The 14909-nt window shown below is 45.6% G+C and overlaps 1 protein-coding gene across 5 annotated transcripts in view; it reads right to left on the bottom strand.

Moving 5' to 3' along the window:
* CRACR2A (calcium release activated channel regulator 2A) overlaps positions 1-14909 on the bottom strand; it is a 132780-nt gene that overhangs the window by 112694 nt on the left and 5177 nt on the right. For 3 of the 5 annotated variants that reach the window (XM_033223167.1, XM_033223171.1, XM_033223168.1), the window contains exon 2: positions 221-490. The exons of the other annotated variants lie outside the window; for them this stretch is intronic. The gene's annotated coding sequence lies outside the window, so the exon portion shown is untranslated. The remainder of the gene's footprint in view (positions 1-220; positions 491-14909) is intronic. 5 annotated transcript variants of the gene reach the window in all.

The raw sequence follows: 14909 nt of genomic DNA, 5'->3' as shown, positions 1-14909 counted from the left end.
CAATGAATCTGACAAGCAAAAAACATGAGATCCAGGTGGTTTGAGAGCCCACTTTGGTAAGCTGACAGTTTTCAAGCCAGGGGCAGGCTACAGAAAATCAGAGACCTTCGGCAGAAATGCTGTTTTCTTACCCTCGTTCAGAACATTTGTTTGTTTGGCCCAGCCTTCTCACAGGCGGCTGCTCCCAGTACCCCCTGCATCCAGGAACTCCGATTCTTACCATCAGCAAGACTCGTGTCCAGCCACACGCCTGGCAGGAGAGGAGGCAGCACACCTGTGTTGAATTCTCCTGGCACACCTGCTGAATCCCAACGCTCTGGACTCTGGTTCCTGCAGGGTTTTTCTTGTGCTAAGTGCCCAGTGGAGGCTCTGGCTGGGCTCATGGAGGAAGAGTGGCAAGCCGCTGCTGCCGCACCCTTGACAAACAGCCCAATGACCCCGGGTGGCTCCGTGCCAGCCTCCTGAAGGGCAGCTGTGGTCAGGGCATGACCTATGGGTAGAACAGAGAGAGGAAAGGGTTCCTCACTTTGACTTCAAGCAATTCATTTTAGATTATCTGGGTTGGGCTTTGAGGCAGACACTGTTGTTTGCTGAAGCAGCATCCATTTTTCCTTTCCTCCTTTCTAGCAGATTCTGTCCACTCAGGACAGTGACCTCCCCAGCTCAGAGGCCTCATCAAGTCAAAACAAAGCAAGCTTCTTGCCAGTGCATAGATTGGGGTGGACTCTACCCGGCCTCTAGTCGTTAAGATGTGAGAGGAGGCCTGCTAGGGGTGCTTGGGGAAGTGTTTTCCCAGCTCTTTTCTTCTGCTGGATGCTGTGCCATCTAATGTGTTGACTAGAACCTCTGTAGCCACTTCGTGACCATGAGGAGGAAGCCTGAGGCAGAACAGAAAGAATGAACCCGGGCCCCTGATGACATCGTTGACCACTGGATCAGACAACACCAATATCACCCTTCCTCCAGACTTCTTATTACACATGTAATAAATATCCTTGTTTAAATCCATCGAGTTGTGGGGTTTTGCTACTCATAGCTAAGATTATACTAAGTGATGTGCACTGAGATGTTCCTGAGACCACAAGACCACATTCTTGAATCCAATCCCACTATCCTAACTACAACATTCTCAAACTTTCAGGACACACACACACACCCACACATACACATACACTTTTTTCTCCACCTTTTCATGGTATTCAGTCCTTTTCCTAGACTGCACACATTTTGCCATATTTTCTTTTTTTTTGAGATGGAGTCTCGCTCTGTCGCCCAGGCTGGAGTGCAGTGGCATGATCTCAGCTCACTGCAAGCTCCGCCTCCCAGGTTCATGCCATTCTCCTGCCTCAGCCTCCCGAATAGCTGGGACTACAGGTGCCCGCCATCACACCTGGTTAATTTCTTTATATTTTTAGTAGAGACGGGGTTTCACCGTGTTAGCCAGGAAGGTCTGATCTCCTGACCTGGTGATCCAACCACCGCAGCCTCCCAAAGTGCTGGGATTATAGGCGTGAGCCACCGCGCCCAGCCCGTATTTTCAATAAATTCTGCAACATATGCCAACTCCATCATTTAATTAAGAAACATTTTTTACCCCCACTGATGTACCAGACACTTTGCTGGGCTCCCGGGACTCAAAATTGAAGTCAGGGACTAAACACGGAAAATGGCATGGAAGTTCCTCAAAAAACTAGAAACAGAACTACCATATGATCCAACAATCCCACTTCTAGGTATGTGTCTGAAGGAAACACGATCAGTAGCTCAAAGTGATTCCGCACTCCCGTGTTCACAGCGGCAGTATTCACAATCCCCAAGACATGGAAACAGCCTAGCTGTCCATCAACAGATGGATGGATAAAGAAGCTGTGCAGTGTGCGTGTGTGTGTGCGCGCGTGCGCATATACATAATAGAATATAATTTATCCACAAAAAGAACGAAATCCTACCATTTGCGACAACAGGGGTGAACGTTGAGCCTCAAGGGCATTACACTAAGTCAGGTAAGTCAGACAGAGAAAGGCAAATTTATGATCTCACTTATATGTGGAATCTAGAACAATTGAACACAGAGAAACAGAGAGTAGAATGGTGGTTGCAAGGGGCTATAGGTGGGGAGAAAGGGGAAATGTTGGTCCAAGGGTACAAAATTACAGTTATAATGTGGATAAGTGGGTAAGTTCTAGAGATCTAATGCACAGCATGATGACTTGAGTTAATACTGTATCGTACACTTGAAATTTGCTAAGAGGGTAGATTTTAAATGCTCCTTCCACATACGCAAAAATGGTAACTAGGTGGGGTGATGAATGTGTTAACTAACTTTATAAAAACATTTTCTCTTTGAATTCTGTATTAACCAACTTGATTGGGGTATCATTTCATAACGCACACATATATGAAATCATCATATTGGACACCTTAAATTTATAGAATTTTATCTTTCAGTTATACCTCAATGAAGCTGGAAGAAAATGAAGCCTTGCGGAGACACAGCAAGTGAGCCCAACTCCTGGGAAAGAGGCGAGTGCAGGGTGGCAAATGCTAGGACATGGTGCACGCGGGCCTGTGTGGGCACAAAGAAGGGTGCAGAAGGCCTGGGGATGGGAGGGTGTTAGCAAAACGCTCCTCAGAAAAGAAATGAAATCTTGAGAGGAGACGAGAAAACTGCAAGCAATAAAGAGAGGGAGGCAGACATTCACAACCAAGAATGTAAATAATAATACAAATAACAACCAACAATGGTGGCAACTAACAGTTCCTGACACTTACAATGACCCAGGCAGTGTTTGAAAGTCTTCTGGGTACTAACCCATTTAATCCTCCTCCAAAGCCTGTAAGGTAGTTCAAGGATTAGTCCCTTTTTATGGATAAGTAAACCGAGGCATGGAGAGGTTAAGTGACATAGGAAGTGAGTAGCAGAGGCAGGATTTGGACCCAGGCAGTGGAGCTCCGAGGCTCACACGCTTTTTAGGGTACACTGGTGGTTCTCACAGTGGCCACCAGAAGAGAAGGCCCCGCAGACCCTGGAAACTTGTTGCCAATTCAGATCCTGGGCCTCATCTCAGACCCACAGAGTTAGAACCTCTGCAGGTGAGGCCCAGCATGCCATGTTTTTACAGCAGGCCTTCCTTGTGATTCTGATGTTTGTGAACCCTGCTTGACACTATAAGCCTGAACTGAGAAGGGATGGCATGCTCAGAGGACCATGAATGCTGCAAAGAGAAGCAAACGCCAGAGGGAAAGACAAGGCAGCTGTGAAGAAGCTTGCACGTCATCCTCAGGAAGATGGGCTTTACTGTATGGGCATGAGGGAGAAAGGTGTGGGGTGAGGCAGGGAGGTGGCTTGATTAGGCTTTGTTCTCTGTGACAAGATCTCTGGCATGAGTGCTAGATGGGGAAGAAGACGGAAGGAGGGAGCTCAGGTAAGAGGTTGATGCCATGACCCCAACAAGTACAGCAGGGGCTGCACTAAGGCGGTGGCAGTGCAGAGAGAGGAGGGATAGGGACAGATTCAAGAGACAGAGTGTGATGACAGTTGAACATGGGTACTGAGCTGGCAGAGGTATCTAGGATGACTCCATGACATCTAGCTTCAGAGGTTAGGTAGATGGGTGACATTATTTAGCCAGATAGGAAATTCTACAGGAAGAACAAGTTTGGCAAGGAAGAGAATTAGTTCCACTTGGAAATGTTAAGCTTGAAGCTTCTATGGGACATCTGGGTGGAGGCATTTAGGATGCAGTGAGAGAAAGATCTGGTGTGCAGGAGCGGGGACAGGGCTGGACATACAGCTGTGGGATTCACCAGTTGAAATATATACGGGTTGAAGCCACAGACATAATTAAGGCTGCTTACAGAATGTACAGAGGGAGCAGAAAAAACGGAGGGCTGGAATCATGCAGGACACTGACATTTAAGGGACACTCAGAGCACATCAGCCAAGGAGGCTCAGAAGCAGTGCTCAGAGAGAAAGCAAAGGAAATAATGTTGTCTCAAAACCAAAGGATGAGAAAAGATGGAGAACCTTTAAAGAACTAGAGGTTGACAGCAGGTTCAAATGTTGTAGACATGTCAGACATTCCAGAGAAGAAACCCTGGACTTATCAATGAGGAGGCCATGGATGAACTCTCAGTAATAGCAGTCCCAGTGGAGGGATGGAAGTAGAAGCCAGATTCATTCACAGACACATTCTCCAATAAGCAACAGCTACCATGTGCCAGGCTTTGTGCTTTGCGCTGCGATAGGGTGATGAACTCAGCCCTCACCAGATAGTGGAGAGGGGAGAAAGTGGACAGAAATTACAACGATTATGGATCACAATTGGGGTAAGAGCTCTGATGAAGACGTGAAGACATACAAAGGGCTTGCTATCGGGAGCCCAAAGCAACAGGGCCAACACAGAAGACGAGAGAAAGGAAATTACATTTATGTGGGGTCCACGAGGTGAATAGGAGCAACCCAATGAAAGGTGGGTGGGAAGCGTGTTAAGGAGGGGGGAGAGCAGGCATAAATACCCTCAGGTAGAACAAGCTTTTTTGTGTGTTCAAGAAATGGAAGGAAACCAGGGTGGTGAGAACAATCCTAATGTGGAAGAGAGTGGTAGGAGATGAGGTTGAAGAGTAGGACTTGATGGGCCAGGTTAGAGATTCGGGACTTTATCCCAACAAGCCATAGGAAATCATTAAAGTTAAAAATCTAAAAGGTTGGGAGAGACATGATCTGATTTGCATTTTTTTAAAAGATGACTTTGGCTGCTTGTGGGGAGTGAAATTGGAAGAGGAGGGACATGGAGTGGATACATGGAGGCTGGTTCGGGGAATCATTACAGCCCAGGCAAGAGATGGCAACATCTTGGACCAGGACGATGGCAGCAGAAGTAGGCACACGTGAAGAGATTCTAGAGCTATTTAGAGGTGGAATCAAGAGGACTGGGTGGCCAATGGGATGTAGTAAGTGGGGGGAAGGAGCAGTGGAGGCCAGCATGGACTCTGTGGTCTCATCTACATCTATTCTTGGATACTCCCACAGGGCCACTGGGATGGAAGAACACATACCCTTTGAATTCCAAGGCAACGGGTCCTACTGGCTTTTGTAGGGCTCAGATCAGAAGTAGAGGACAAGTCCTACCAAGCCTTCCTCTCCTAAAAGAGCCTCTCATTGATAAAATGATGTCTTTTAAATAGGCCTCCTAGAAATTTCCTCATCTTGTTTGGTGACACTCCTTCTGGTGTCACGTCCTGTGGGGTGGGGTGCCAGGCTAGCCAAGTCCCATGGTGAGTAGCTTCTCATCACAACACCCTATGCACTCTTCAGGGCATTCACAAAGTGCATTCAGCACATGTGGGCAATTCTAGGCTCCTAATGCCGATCTCCATCTGATCAGTTTTCCCCCTCCTAATTTTGTCAATTTTCCAACAACATGCTAGATTTCTATTTTCATCATTATGGCAGGCTAAGTACCTAGATGGACCTTGCCACTAGAAACTACTAAAAAGTTTTATGTAATTTTTTTTTAATTTCCAAAAGCATTGATGGACTGACAAGAAAGGAAGGAATTTACTGGCCAGGGGCTTCTTTAGATAATAAATATCCAGACGCTGACTATAAAAATGACTGTAATGTATTTAAAGAAATTAAAGCAAAGCTTGAAGATATGTGTAAGAGACAAAGTCATGAGGAATAACACAAGAAGTTTTGAAGAATGAACCAGAGAGAATGTTTAAAAATAAAAAAATAATAATTGAAATAACAAACTGTGGATAGACTTAAGAGCAGATTAGATACAGTTTGAGAAAGAGACAGTAAACTGGAAGCTGGGTCAATAATAAGTTAACCAAAATGCAGCCCAAAAAGACAAAGACACTGAAAAATATGAAAGAGAACGTAAGAGACATGAAAAAGAGTCTAACTCACATCTGTTTCAGATGTGAGAAGGAGAAGGAAGAGAATATTTAAACAGGTAATGACTAAGAATTTTCTAAAGTGATGACAAACACCAACACACATATTCAAGAATCCCAAGAAGAATAAATAAAAATAAATCCATAAGCAGACACATGTCAGTAAGGTTCAAGACCACCAAAGACAAAGAGAGTGTCTTAAAAGCAGCACAGAGAAAAGAGAAATTACCTTCAAGGGATTAACAGTTAGGTTTTTTCTCATCAGTGACGAACAAGACAGAAGGCAGTGGTAAAATACTTTCAACACGGTAATAGCGGGTGACTGTCTTCTGAGAATTCTATACTTAAAAAGATATCCTTTAAGAATAAGAGAAATAAAGACATTATATGACCAAAAAAAAAAAAAAACCTGGGAGTCGGCCACATGGAGCTTCTCACTGAAAATGAAAAATTTTAAAAGATGGACTTCAAACAGAAAAAGACAGAATCTACGTGAAAGATCTGAGATTAAGGAAGAAATGAAAAACAAAGAAACTGAAAATGGATTTTCTCAGTGGGTTGTTGAAAAAATTACAGATTGGTAGTCAGGCATGCTTATACTGGTATCTTGCTGCCATCTCTTGCTATCCGAGAAACTTGAATCAAATTACTTAATCTCTCAGAGTCTTGATTTCTTCATCTTAAAAACTCATCTAACAGTATCACTTATACAAGCATTTTTTTGAGGAATAAATGAGCAAATACCCATGAATGCTCCAGCATAGCTTCTGTATCTGGAAGGTGTAAAATAAATGTTAATTTCTTATCCCTTTTAAAATTAATGAGCACATTTTAAAAATAAGACATTGCTAGTAACAAAGAATGACTCCCTTTGCTTCAGTTCTAAGATAAAATTCTGGCACTGTTTCAAATTGTACAAATATGAACTGTGTTTAGCAGTTATTTTCATCTTTCCAGTATCAAGTCTAAGATCTTTTGAACAAAATATTTATGATTTCTTTATTTAAGAAATTTTGGCTGGGCGTGGTGGCTCATGCCTGTAATCCCAGCACTTTGGGAGGTTGAGGCGGGCGGATCACGAGGTCAGGAGATTGAGACCAGCCTGGTCAACATGGTGAAGCCCTGTCTCTATTATAAATATAAAAATTAGCCAGGCGTGGTGGTGCGTACCTGTAATCCCAGCTACTCAGGAGGCTGAGGCAGGAGAATCACTTGAACCAGGGAATTGGAGGTTGCAGTAAGCCGAGATCGCACCACTGCACTCCAGCCTGGCAACAGAGCAAGACTCCGACTCAAAAACAAAACAAAACAAAAAAAATATATATATACACACACACACACACACACACACACACACATTGCCTGCATACACACAAGCCCCAGGGATACACCCCAGATTCTAGATGAACTCACAATTTTAAAATAATTTGTGGTCACAGTGTTACAAGGTTATAAAATACATGCTGGTCCATCCATAGTGCAAAACAACATATCCTGCCCATCCTCTTTCCTCACATCCTTGCCCAGGGCTCTCATTTCAACTAGGAGATGGGGACACACAAATGATCCCTCTGCAGCTTCTGCTACCCTAACCCCCATGCTGGAGAACCCCCCAGCTTCTTCCATGACCCTACTCTCAGTTTCACTGGGGACTGAAAAAGGAGAGGAAAGCCCAAGTTAATAAAAGGTAGCGAAGAAAAGTTAGCTTATTCTTCTTTAGGGTCTCTGCCCAATTTTTATTTGACAACACTTCGGGGGAAACAGATAAAGTCAGAGTGAATCTTTCCTTGATGGTGTCAAGAAAACAAAAAGCACTGGTGCTGAAGTTCTAAGTTCCAGGTCCCGGGGTGGCGTCCTCACTTGGCATTTGCAACTTACATGTCCTTGGGCAAGCCACTTAACCCCTTATTTTAGTTATGAGACAATAATTATACCCTATTTGTAGAGCATTTTACAATGTACTAAGTGCCTCCACAGTCATAATTTTATTTAATATGCTTAGCCAAGTGTATAATACTCAGTACTAATACCTTACTGCATTGCTGTACAGATTTGAAAGCAGAGTCTGTGGGTTGCTGTGTGAATTGCAAACACCTTCATCAACAGAGAGATCATCTCCGTGTACATAATTTAACCCATTATGGTTATTGAGTGGGCTCTGCAGTCAAGTGCCCGGATTTCAATTCTGGTTCTACACTTACTAGCCATGTGACCTCGAGCAAGTTGCTTAGCTACTTTATAAGCCTCAGTTTCCTCACCTTTAAGCTAAGGAAAATAATAATTGTACTAGCTTGCAGTGCAGAGCTTTGCACATGGTAGGCTCTCAGTGAGAGGTGACTTGAATTTACATCAAGTTGAAGTTGACAGCTGTCTGACCACACATATGTACTCAAGAACACTCACCCTCCTTCTTCCTTTATTCTCCATGGTTGCCTCCACCCTCTACATCCCTAGGCAAATATTTGCAAAGGGAGGGCAGAAGCTCCAGAGAGCAGGACACACCCAGAATGACTTTCTTAAAAAGTAACAAAGCCTCATTTTTCCATTTTCCACTTTCTGTAGGCTTTGGTTCCCACTCTGTTTCAGGGGCGTCTCCATGCTGTCTTAGTTGGAAACAGCCCAGACTTCCAAGGGCCCCAGTCAGCCTGGACCCCTTCCTACTTCCTCCTGAGGATCTTGATGGGACAGGCTGGAGAGCTCTGGACCTGGACCCCTTCCTACTTCCTCCTGAGGATCTTGATGGGACAGGCTGGAGAGCTCTGGACCGTGGGGCACTGGCTGAGCTTCAGCCACCTAACTGGACTGTGTGGTTTACCCTTTTGATAAAAATCACTGATGACTGAGCCAACGCTAAACGGATCTATTATAATGACAGAAGAAGCAAAGGTTAATTTTAGGCCAAACTGATAAACGAATGGAAACTACTTCGCTGCACAAAAACAAGCAACCTCCATTCAAAAGGCTTTATGTTCATGAAGGACTTTCCTATTTTCACTGTGTCATTCCATCCTTACAAATTCCCTCAGGGACACGAAGGGCAGCTCTTTCATGGATGAGGCAACAGAGGTCCACAGAGAGCAAGTGGTGAAGCCGAACATCAACCACGCTCTTCCTCCCTCACAGCCGGTGCTGCCGCCTGGCCCAGCTTCTCCACCTGAGCTTTCTGACTTTCCTGTCTGCCCGCTTCCAGCTTCTGTGGACCAGGTCCTAAAAGGACAGCAGTAGGAGTCACACCACATGGGCACTTGCATTCCGAATGGGACAGGGCGGGAGGATGGGAGACATGGTTTAGTCACTCAACTTACATCTTAGTTCACAAAAAGAAAACACACCCTCAGGAGCTCCAATGAGACCCAATCAGCCTGAAGGTCACAGGCGAACGGCCGGCTGCAATGAAGCGGGCACATGTATCCTGTATCCTCTCAGCGAGGGCAAGACAGTCACCCGTGACTGTCACTCTGCTAGTTAACATTTCTCTCTAAAGCACCTCTGAGATGGCCCAGCCATTTCACAGGTTGCAGACAGAGGCTGTGTGGCTGCTGGGGTTGAACGCACATGTGAGGCTGGGACAGGGAGGGCTGGACTAACCACTGTTACCCAGGCCTAGGACATGGCCAAACTGTGAACAGCTGCTTTTGGCTCTATAACCAGGACTGAAAAGAAATCAGGCAGCAGGCATGAAAGAACTCAATAGTTGGCCTATTGGTAAAAGAGTTACCATCTAGGCATCTCCTGTTCTGTTTTGGCTGGCTTTTCCTGGTGGATAACTGTAGAAGGAGAGGGTGAGTCTCTGAGGGTGGTCCCATCTTCTTCCACTCGATAGCTCTCTGGCACCTTCTACAGGGTGCTGAATACCATCTCCATCCTAATGGGACACAGTCTACCTCAAACATGCCCAAATCCGTGCTGATTCTAGAAACCTTCCAGCATACATGCAGAGGCAGGGCCAGCTGTGCGAGGTTCTATATGACAACATCCCTGTCTAGACGAAGGAGGAAGGATCAGAAAGTCCAGAATTGAATCCTGGCTCCCTGCTGGGAGAAATCTCACCTCCTTCTAGATTATAAACTAGTCAGTGAAGGCTGGCAGGAGAGTGTGACCCTTACAAATATTGGTAGGCACATTCTACAGCCTGGGCAGAACATCACTGGTTTAATTTCCCTAAGAATGGCCCTCAGACACGTCTATTAAGATGGACAGAAGGACACTCACGGAACAGTCCTCCCAGGACTTCCTGCCACCACTTACCTGCTGAATTCTACCATCCTTGAAGACAAGGCTCAGTTCCCACCTACTTGGCTAAGCCCTCTCCAAGGCCCAGTTTCTTTCTAGAGCACATTCACTCTGTCCCATCTCCTTGGCAAAAGTTACACATGCTATCTGGGGAGGTCAGCTCTCTCTGCACTTGTGTCTGGTCAAAAGAAATATTGTGTCCCTTTTTCTTGCACAAAGCACTTCATACAGCAGGTGTTCAATAAGTACATATTGATCCATTTTGTCTTTTGTTTTATTGGCATTAAATCACAACAATGTAACCCCTAAAGTGTCAGAAAATTCAGATGTGGTGTGTGTTATGATCTAACTGCTATTGAGTACAAATTAGAACTTTTTATTCTATTTCAAACTTCTGTAAACAGGGCTTGTACATTTTTTAAAAATACGTTTAGTTTGCGAAGCGTGCCTACGTAATGGAAGCCGAGTAATTTTTCTTTTTTCATTGACACTCATTTTACCTGAAAGTTCCTTTTTGTGGCTCTGGTTTGGTTCAAGCTGCAGTTCAATGGACTAAACATGCATTCATTAAAAAGAAGTACTACAACAGATTTTTAAACAGGCCTTTTCCATCCCTGTATTTCTGGATGGCCTGTGCCCGGGGTGGCTCACCTGACATGGCATTGGCAGCTTCTGGCTCCCATTTTACAGGCGTGTGGAGAGAGCTCTGTCATCAAGCAGACCCTGCAACCCAAGGGGTCAGCCCTTTGTAGGAAGCCAGTCAGGCACAGGGGGATCAACAGCCCGGGGGAGGTGTCCATGGTGCAGGTGTCTACACCAGGACTAGGTGTCTGGTGTGAACCCACACAAGTTGTTGAGCCTCTCTGAGCCTCAGTTTCCTCAACTGTAAAAAGGACATGGTGAGACCTATATCAGAAAATGTCTGGCACATGGCAGGCACTTGACAAATTATCTTCGTGTGAAGCACGCAGCCCACACAGAAGTTTGCTGAATGCCTCGCTGCTTCCCCAGCTGACTTCATTCCGAGAGTTAAGCCACATCAGAACCCTGTGCCCCAAAGAAAGTTGAACCCAGAAGTCTGAGTTCTGGGACACACAGCAGGGGCTTGCAGCCCATGGGGAGGGAAATGACAAGCCATAGGAAATGTGCCAGTGGACACGTCGCACATGTGTCACATGCTAGCAAGAATGCTCGCTGGGGAAACAGCAAATACACTCCACAGTATTTGTGGCCAGGACAACCACGGCCTAGGAACAAACTGTGTCCTGAGTAAACGCAGAATCAAGCTGCGGTGAGATACCGAGAGGGGACAGAAAAGCAAAACAGATCACGACCAAGAACAGGAGCTGAGATGGACTAAATCCCTGCTAGCCAGAGAAGGTGCACAAATTCTCTGCCTTGGGAGGAATCACAGTCAAAGCTAAACTCACACTTTTATAGTATGTGTGTGATTCGTTGAAAAGCTTAATTTAACAGTTTGGTAAGTTCCATTAGCAGTTTATCTATGGTATGTAATGAAGCTATTTTTAAGTGAATCCTTTTTGGCTAAAGGCCCCAGTTAAGAATCCTAATGGAACATGGTTCACATAATACAAACCCAGATCCGTGCAGCTTCTAGAAACCTTCTCGAGTAGACACTAATGTGCTCAGGCAGGGAAGCTGTGCTTGACCCTGTCTAGATCAAGCAGACCCTGCAACCCAAGGGTCTAGATGAAGCAGGAAGAATCAGAGAGTCCAGAATCGAGTCCCAGCTCTGAAATTACACTGCCTCACGTATGTTACTTACATCTGAGGCACTCAGTTTCCTCATCTGGAAAGGGTGGGTGATTGTACTACCTTATAGGACCCTGGGGAGAAATATACAAGGTTCTGTACAGAGTACTCAGCCCACAGGAGGGCAGTCTCACGGAAGCGCTTTTGATTGAAGCAGATCATTTTTTTAAAAAACCAAACAAACAGAAAGGAATAAGAGAGAAATGGCAGCAGAAAGATTCCAAAAGTTGACAGGACATCTGATGGTGAGGCCACTGTGCAGAGAGGGAGCTGAGACAGTATCACTGTATGACTTCCTGTAGCCACAGTTAAAAGCAAACCTTCTCAAACCCTGTCAGTGTAAGATGAAACAATTCGCAATGTGAATATACTTACTGCCATTGCACAGCACACTTAAAATGGTTAAAATGGTACATTGTACGTTATGTATATTTTATCACAATAAAAAAGTGAAGATCCAAAAGCCAACAAAGAAAAAACCCTAAATCTCAACTCTCTGCCCACTGCAGACAGTACAGTAAAAATAACATAAAGAAGAGTCGGATGGCCTTCCCTCTGTGGGATTCTGTAGGGAAGGCAGTGCCCATGCACCCAGATGCCACACCAAAGGCCCTGTGAGTCAAGATCTCTGTCCTGTGGATGATCAGTATTTGGGGTGTCTATTCAATCCAAACTCCCAGAAGACCCGAAAATCTAAAAGCCACTGCAGGCCATGACACCACTGAAAGATCTAGAGGTTCTTCTGCTGAACAATGTTATTCCTGATGGTATCTCCCCAGTGGCAATTTCTGACCATGATTCAGATGACACTACCCACAGAAATGAACTTCCAAGAACTTCTCCTACCCTCACTCCCACCGCATCCTCCTCTGGGGATGGTGGTGCTGCTGCTGTCTGGCTCAGAAAACTCGCCTTGGGAAGAAAGCCTCTAAAATGTCAGCCCTGCTCAGGTTAAGAAATAGTAGCTTTGAGCCAGGTGCAGTGGCTCACGCCTGTAATCCCAGGACTTTGAGAGGTTGAGGCGGGTGGATCATTTGAGGTTGGGAGTTTGAGACCAGCCTGACCAACATGGAGAAACCCCGTCTCTACTAAAAATACAAAAATTAGCTGGGCGTGGTGGTGCATGCCTGTAATCCCAGCTACTTGGAAGGCTGAGGCAGGAGAATCGCTTGAACCTGGGAGGTGTAGGTAGGTAACAGTGAACCAAGATCATGCTATTGCACTCCAGCCTGGGCAACAAGAACAAAAAAAAGGAAAGGAAAGGGAAAGGGAAAAGAAGAGAAAGAAAAGAAAAAAGAAATTGTATCTTTGACAAACCATCTCCTTCCCCACAGAAAAACAAAAGCTGGCCGAAGGCAGGAGGTGTCTCTCTGGCCAGTGTCTCTCATCTCCTTCCCCCGACCTCCCTGACCTCATTCATGTCTTCAGAAGGGCATGGCCCTGCCGAGGAGGGGGTGTGTTCCTGTGCCTCAGGGCCCTGTGCTGTAAATGCCTGGGCTGTACTTCTGGTGCAGCTCAAATCTTACCTCCTCTCTAAAGCCATGAGAAATATATCTTACTTACTTGCCTATAAACACTAACATCATTGGTTATTTTTTATATCATCCCCTGTTACAAGCTAAATTATGTCTCCCCAACAATTCATATGTTGAAGCCCTAGCCTCCAAGGTGATGGTATTTGGAGGTAAGCCCTTTAGGAGGTGATTAGGTTTAGATAAGGTCATGAGGGTGGGGTTCTCATGATGGGATTAGTGCCCTTGTAAGAAGAGACTCCAGAGAGCTTCTCTCTCTCTTGCTCTCTCTCTCTCCCCTCCAACCCATCTCTCTCTCCTCCCTCTCCCCTGCCCTTCTCCCTCTCCCTTCTTCCTCTCCCATTCTCTCCCTCTCCGTGCCATGTGAGGACACAAAAAGAAAGTGGCTTTCTGCAAGCCAAGGAGAGAACCTCCACCCACCAAACTGACACCAAGATCTTAGACGTCCAGCCTCCAGAACTGTGAGAAAATAAATTTCGGTGGTCCAAGCCACCCAGTCTGTGTTATTTTGAAAAAAGACATCCCCCCGCAAAGGGACTGTGCATGCCTGCTGCAGGGACCACCCCTCTCTTCTTAGACCAGACACCCTGCAGGACCCTTTGCTGGCACATCAGGAACTTAGCACACATAGAAGCTAATTAGGTGAGAGACTCTGCCTCTGCCTCCTAGGGAATTTCAGTCCAAGACAAGCACAAGTTGTGAAGGACCAACAAGGGGAGGAGTACACCCTTAGCACGGAACTCAACCACAAGCTCTCAAAAGAGGTAACGTCACCATGACCCATGGGGTCATGTGTGCATGGACCACGTGCTTCCTCACATCCCTTAATTCATCTGACATGGATCAACAGGTAACTCCTGTATTCCCACTTCAATGAAGAGGAAAGAAACTCAGGTTTAGAGGGCTAATCCCAAAGACACACGACTGGTTAGAGTCAGAACTCAGGCTCTGCACTAAGCATTCAGAGACAGCAGGCTGTGGAATGGTTGAGGACTTGGCCCTAGAGCCAGACTGCCTGGATTCAAATCCCAGCTCAGCCTCTTATCAGCTGTGTGACCTTGGAAAAGTTACTCAGCCTCTCGCAACCTTGGTTTCCTCATCTATAAAATGGGGAGAATGATAACAGTGCCTATTTCCTAAATCTGTTAGAAAGATGAGTTCATTTATGCCAAACTCTCAGCCATGCCTGGTGTATTTCTGTGCATCAACCTTGAGGTGCAGTAGAAAGAAGGTCCCTGGAGTTCCATGTTTGGTCAAAGTGGGGCTGCAGGAAGTTGGCCTCCCTCCCGCATCCACACCAATCCAACCCTCTATCCCAGCAGGTGAAGGCATGTGGTTATGTGCAGTGGACAATGTGGCAAAGCTCCATCCATTTACCAAGAGAACTCTAACAGACTGCAAATCCCGGAGCTCAATGCTGAGCAATCTCTAAAGTAAATAAAGTGAAAATAAAACAATCTCCCAGGT

This window comes from Trachypithecus francoisi, unplaced genomic scaffold, assembly GCF_009764315.1.
Source record: "Trachypithecus francoisi isolate TF-2019V2 unplaced genomic scaffold, Tfra_2.0 Lachesis_group11, whole genome shotgun sequence".
Taxonomy (NCBI): domain Eukaryota; kingdom Metazoa; phylum Chordata; class Mammalia; order Primates; family Cercopithecidae; genus Trachypithecus; species Trachypithecus francoisi.
The sequence above is the reverse complement of the archived record's forward strand: the minus strand, read 5'-3'. Positions and strand labels throughout refer to the sequence as shown.